Raw genomic sequence first — 5475 nt, 5'->3', positions numbered from 1 at the left:
CACTGAGGCTTTAATTACCACAATGGCAACTGCAAAATGTCACAGCCCCAACCACTGCCGTGTCCACACAATGCCACTCTTTTCTTTCCCCTGTTAAGAATAGATTTGCTCATTCATGTTGCAAATAAAGAAACATCTTTGGTCTGCAATCTGCGAACAGCGAAGTCATTAAACAACTGACTTCAGTCCACATGAGCAGTGTTAGCTGCCTGAACAGTAAAAGCAAAACCAAAGCCTTGGTGAGCAACCCAGCACGGCAGTCCATGGTTTGTAAGTTCAAGACACAAACGAAGACATCAGTGCGTAGGTGTCCAGACAAATGGCTCTGTGGGTATTAACTCATAATAAAAATCGTTGAATATTTTTACCCAATAAACTACTCATCAAATATTACTGAAGCACATGATGAAGAAGTCTCCTTTCCTACCAGCTCTAAATGAGATACAAGCCTTTGGGTGTTTAGACGACAAATAATGCAGGTATAAGAATTTGCAAATCCTGTACAGTGTATGTGGAGTCCACTGGCTGTAGACATTCATCCACAATCTGGAGTTGTGCAGCCTGAAATAAACACAGCTGTGTTTATCTGAATGTGTGATCCCATGTACATGGGAGAAAGTTCAAATAAATGCACTCTGTGCGACGATGCTGTAAATGCAGCAACTGCATTTGTCAGATGTGTGATGATGCAATCTCTTAAATAAACAGAATGAGCTGTTTGTTTGAATTCTGAGCTGCAGAGACGTAAAAATATATGTACATTAATCAAAGCCAATAAAATGAAATCCAAAACAGCTATAAGATCTTAACTGAACCTTAGCTGAAAATTCTCTCTTGTCCTTATATCCACAATAAAGTTCTGTGTGTTGGTATGAAGTGTATGGTGCAATTTTTAGACGGTAAGAGATTAAGGGAATAGATAACAATCTAACCATCAGTTTTGGGTTTAGTGGACCAGTCTTGTTTTTCCTAAGAGAGCCCATTATCTGAGACCAACTCTAAAAATCTCAGAATGGGTTGGGCTGGAAGGAACTTTAAAGACCATCTCCTTTCAGCCATCTTCCACTAGACCAGTTTACTCCAAGCCTGTCCAACCTGACCTAGAACACTTCTGGGGATCCACAACTTCTCTGGACAACCCCTAGGTGTACCTCACCACCCTCTGAGCAAAGAATTTCTTCCTAAGAAAAATAAATGGTGGGGTATCCCCAATTTTTCATATTATCAACCAAAATGATAGCTCTATTTTACAGCCAAAATATCCTTATTCGGGATGTGTGGCCTGCTCAGTTCTCAAAACAACCAATAGTCTGAGGAATAAGTTCCTGATGAGCTGAAGAATATGTGAAGGAAAAAGAAAAACTGAATGAATGTAGATGCTATCAAAGCTGTTGTTTTACTCAGAGTTAACATTGGCTCAGCATTTCACTATAAACTCATTCAGAACAGTAAGTTACTGGAAAAAATCCTCCACTTGAGAAATATGCAATAGTTACTGATGAGTCAGAAGTTGGAAGTAGTGACACCACCACACACTATTAAAAAGTCCTACTTTCCAATACTGTCTGACTGCTCTGCAACCCACAATAACATCACAGCAGAAGCACTGTAAAGCTTTTTTCATTTGTCTTAAGCATATTCCCTTGGAAAGCATGAGCTGTGCAAATGGTCTTAAGAATGTTTACTGTGGAATTAGACCATCAAATTTCTTGACTTATGTGCTTTAAAATCTTGCCCAAAAGATGGCACTAACATTGTTTTTAGTAACATATATTGGATATAGATTTAATTCTTCCCCCATGTAAAAGGCATCTTCAAACTGGTCACAAGTATATGTCGGAAGAACGTGCTTAATGTGCAGTACTATTGCCAGCTGACAATTGCAGCATAGGAATTAAGCTTCCCTCACATTAGGATCATCAGACACTGCACAGAAACTATTGCTGGACCAGCAGATGTGTCCGTCAAACTACAGAAACCCTGAGCTATGAAACCTTCATCCCAACCAGAACTATTTAAATCTATGTAATCTGCCATACAATATACCAGAAGAGTATCATACATTTAAATCATGCACTATTAAATCTCTTGAAAAGTATGCTAAGACTAGATCAACTTCATTGAACAATTTATATCTGGTTTAAAATATTCAAAGAAGTATTACAGTGTTGAATTTTATTATCAGTAATTTATTTCAGGGTTTAAAATATTTAAATTGCACACCTTATAAGGGATGGCAAATAACTTGCCTGTCTCCTGAAGCAGAGGAAGCACCTATTTACAATACTTTCAGAGTTTATATTAATATGGTTATTTTGAGTATGCGCAGAAACCATATTTCTTCTTTTCACTAACCGATAATTTCAATGATCTTGAAGAAGTTGGGCCCCAAAAGAGCTAAAAATTTGCTGTTGATGTGGCAAGAACAAACATTTGAGAGGCAGAAGGCTCAAGTGGGTCTACTATAATGTACAGCAGCACTGGGGAGAAAAATCCTGCTGGCTTCAATGTTGCTCCCACTGAAGCCAGCAGAAGAAAGATGTGTCCCAGCCTTCAGCATTGTGAGCTTCTTCTGAACATCTGGTGGTTTTTATTTCCATGTCATGCTCCTTCCGTAACAGCAAAACTCATATGAAAACCCCAGGCACGTGTTAAGACACTGTGATAAAGCTGAACACCAGATAAAACCAGGGCAAGTGACACATGAAAGAAAATAAGGGGACAAATGGGTCAGTGTGAGAGGTATGACCAAATTAGTGTCAACTCTTCTGGAAGCACCAGTAAAGGATAATTTGAATCACAGAATCACTAGGTTGGAAGGGACCTTTAAGATCATCAAGCCCAACCCGCTGAGGAACAGAGATGAGAAGGTTTGAAGAAGGAGCTTTGAAACTGATTATAAAGGCAACAGATGAACAAAAATGAAAGGTAAAGAAGGCAATGCCATGGTAGGTCTTGAAGGAGAAGTGCAGCAGATTATGCTTAACACAACAAACACAAGGGATGTCATGGGAGACAGAAGGGAGCAGGGTGGAAACTGTGATAGAAAGTGGTAGGAGAGGAGGTAGATGGAGATGATGTGGTGAGATGGGAATGCCATCTTGGCAGAGAAGCCAAAGGGAGATGGAGCAGTTCAGGAAAAGGGGTGCAAGGCCTGGAGGCACAGTAGGGAAATGGGATGGAGAGATGTGAGAGGAGAAGAAATCACTTCGATGCAGTGATAACAGTGAGGAGAGTGAGGAGGACCCTCTGAGCTTCTCTTTGTGGGAGCCATGTGGAGGTCCAATCTGGGGATTGTGCATTTGCTTACATTGAATTTAACCCAAAAATGAGTTAGAGAATGAACATGAATTATGATGACATGAGGTATACAGAGCTTTTCACCTGAAAAAGATGTAGCACAAGTGAGGAGGGTGAGGAATTACAGGAGCTGCCCCAAAGCACATTTAATACTTAACACCACTTCCTTATGAAGTCAAAGTAATTTATGTCCCTGGCCTGCTGCTCTTCTGCTAGCAAACCCCACCTGAAATCAGCTAGTTAAAGAAAGGCAAGGAAAAAAGAAGGTGAGCTTCCTGGGGAGAGAAAACCTCACCACTGGCTTTTACTTTTTGTTTCAGTTTGCCAGAGACAGAATCAGATTTCCTTTTAGACGTGCATTTTTGTTGTTGTGTCTGGAGCAAGCCAGCCTTTATCCCTTCTGCCTTTAAATTTTATTTTTCTTTGGGAGAGGAATTAGTCAGTGACAAAAGAGAAGTGAGGACCAATGACTGCACCACGAAATAGTAACAGAGGCATCACAATGAAATCGGGGATTTTACAAAGGGGACAAATTAGATACAGCAACCAAGACTGTCAACCACAGGTGGGTTTCTCTCATATTAATATAAAACCCCTCAGTTAAGAGGAATCAGAAAAGCGTGGTACCAATTATTGTAAACTGCCATGATCATTCCACTGAGGCTCTGTTCAGTCCATAAGAAAAATCTCATATCGTGTTTGAAGGGCCTGAAAATCCCCAAACCATTGCTGGGAAACTCCCCACAATATCCCTGCACACAGAATTTTGGTGGGGTTTTTTTTGTGCTGAAACACATCTGATCATCTAAATAGAACCCATTGCCTTTGCATAAAAGCAGAGGTACTCATCTGGTTACAGCCCCAGCGAGCCGTCCTGCAGGAACACACCTGGGGGAAAAATATCTTCTACAATAGGGTGCTGGACCATAACAGCACTGTGCTGCCCCTTCCACCCCCTTGTTTAATGAATTTTTCAAAAACCAAAGGGAACTGCCATCCTAACAACAGGAACTGGACAATTTGCAGTAGGTGCTACGCATGGCAGTGCTAGTAGCAGCAGGAGTGCCATGAATATGGAAGTGAGGAGCTAACAGGAGGAAGAGACATTTGGAGAGAAGTATCTCGCTCAGCTTCTCATAACAAAAACTAGTTTTAAAATCTTCAGCAGTGAAGCAAATGGGTAGGGTGTCACCAGTTCAGCTGAAAACTCACTTGCACCTTATGGTCACCATCTGTGGTGTGGAACGTTTTCAACCTTGACAAAGCAGATTTGTCCGAGGATATTTCCGCTCTTTGAAATAAGAGAATTAGCTGTGGTAAAACCAGAACCCGTGTTGGCACATCTACACTCAGGCGATCTCTGGAAGGGAGGAAAAAAAAAAAGTATATCATTGCAACAAGCGTCTGGTTGCCAACCTGTAAAAAATAACACCCTGCCACCCTCGGCCAGCTCCAGCTGTGTCAGTGCTCAGCAACACCAAAGGCCACTGGCTTTTCCTCCTCCTCTTTAAAATATGAAGTGCCTTTTTAAAAGCCCATGAGAAGAAAGGCACATGCAGCAGGTGGTCACATCTGTGCCCACCTCCCTCCATCCTGAACAATTTGTTCCTGAGTGCTCCTGAGGAGGAAAGGGATGGAAACTCTGGGTGTGAAAGGAGGATGAGGGTGGGTGGAAGAGGATAAGGGCAGGCACTCCTCTCCCATCTCAAGGAGAAACAGGAGATCTTAAAGCCCATGAGCCATTTGCCGTTTCTCGCTCTATCTCAGCATAACCCCTGCAGGAGAATTCCCCCAGAGCCCAGCTCGCTGACAAGCACAAAAATCAACATATGTCTGAGATATGTATGCACAGGCATGCTCTCGATCACTGTTGAGATGGAAGCAACCACAGAAATATAAAACATAGATGGTTTCCTTTTGATTTGCCCTTCATTTGAGAATTCTCCGTTGGCTGTAATTGCACTCATAATACTGCCGCAGTTGTGTATTTTTCAAAGAACTGAGTCAATAATCCAAATGATGGCTCCAGCTCTGGACAGAGTCTTTCATTTCAACTCATTTAACATTTTAATAATTCCTTAAGTGTTGTAAGGTTTCTGTGTTGAGCTGGAGAGGAGTGCTGCAGACCCATGGCTCCTCTCTGCTTCTGCTGGCATTTTCCATATGGACTCTGAA

Source organism: Passer montanus, unplaced genomic scaffold (assembly GCF_014805655.1).
Source record: "Passer montanus isolate IOZ18808 unplaced genomic scaffold, ASM1480565v1 scaffold1, whole genome shotgun sequence".
In the NCBI taxonomy this organism is placed as follows: Eukaryota; Metazoa; Chordata; class Aves; order Passeriformes; family Passeridae; genus Passer; species Passer montanus.
The sequence above is the reverse complement of the archived record's forward strand: the minus strand, read 5'-3'. Positions refer to the sequence as shown.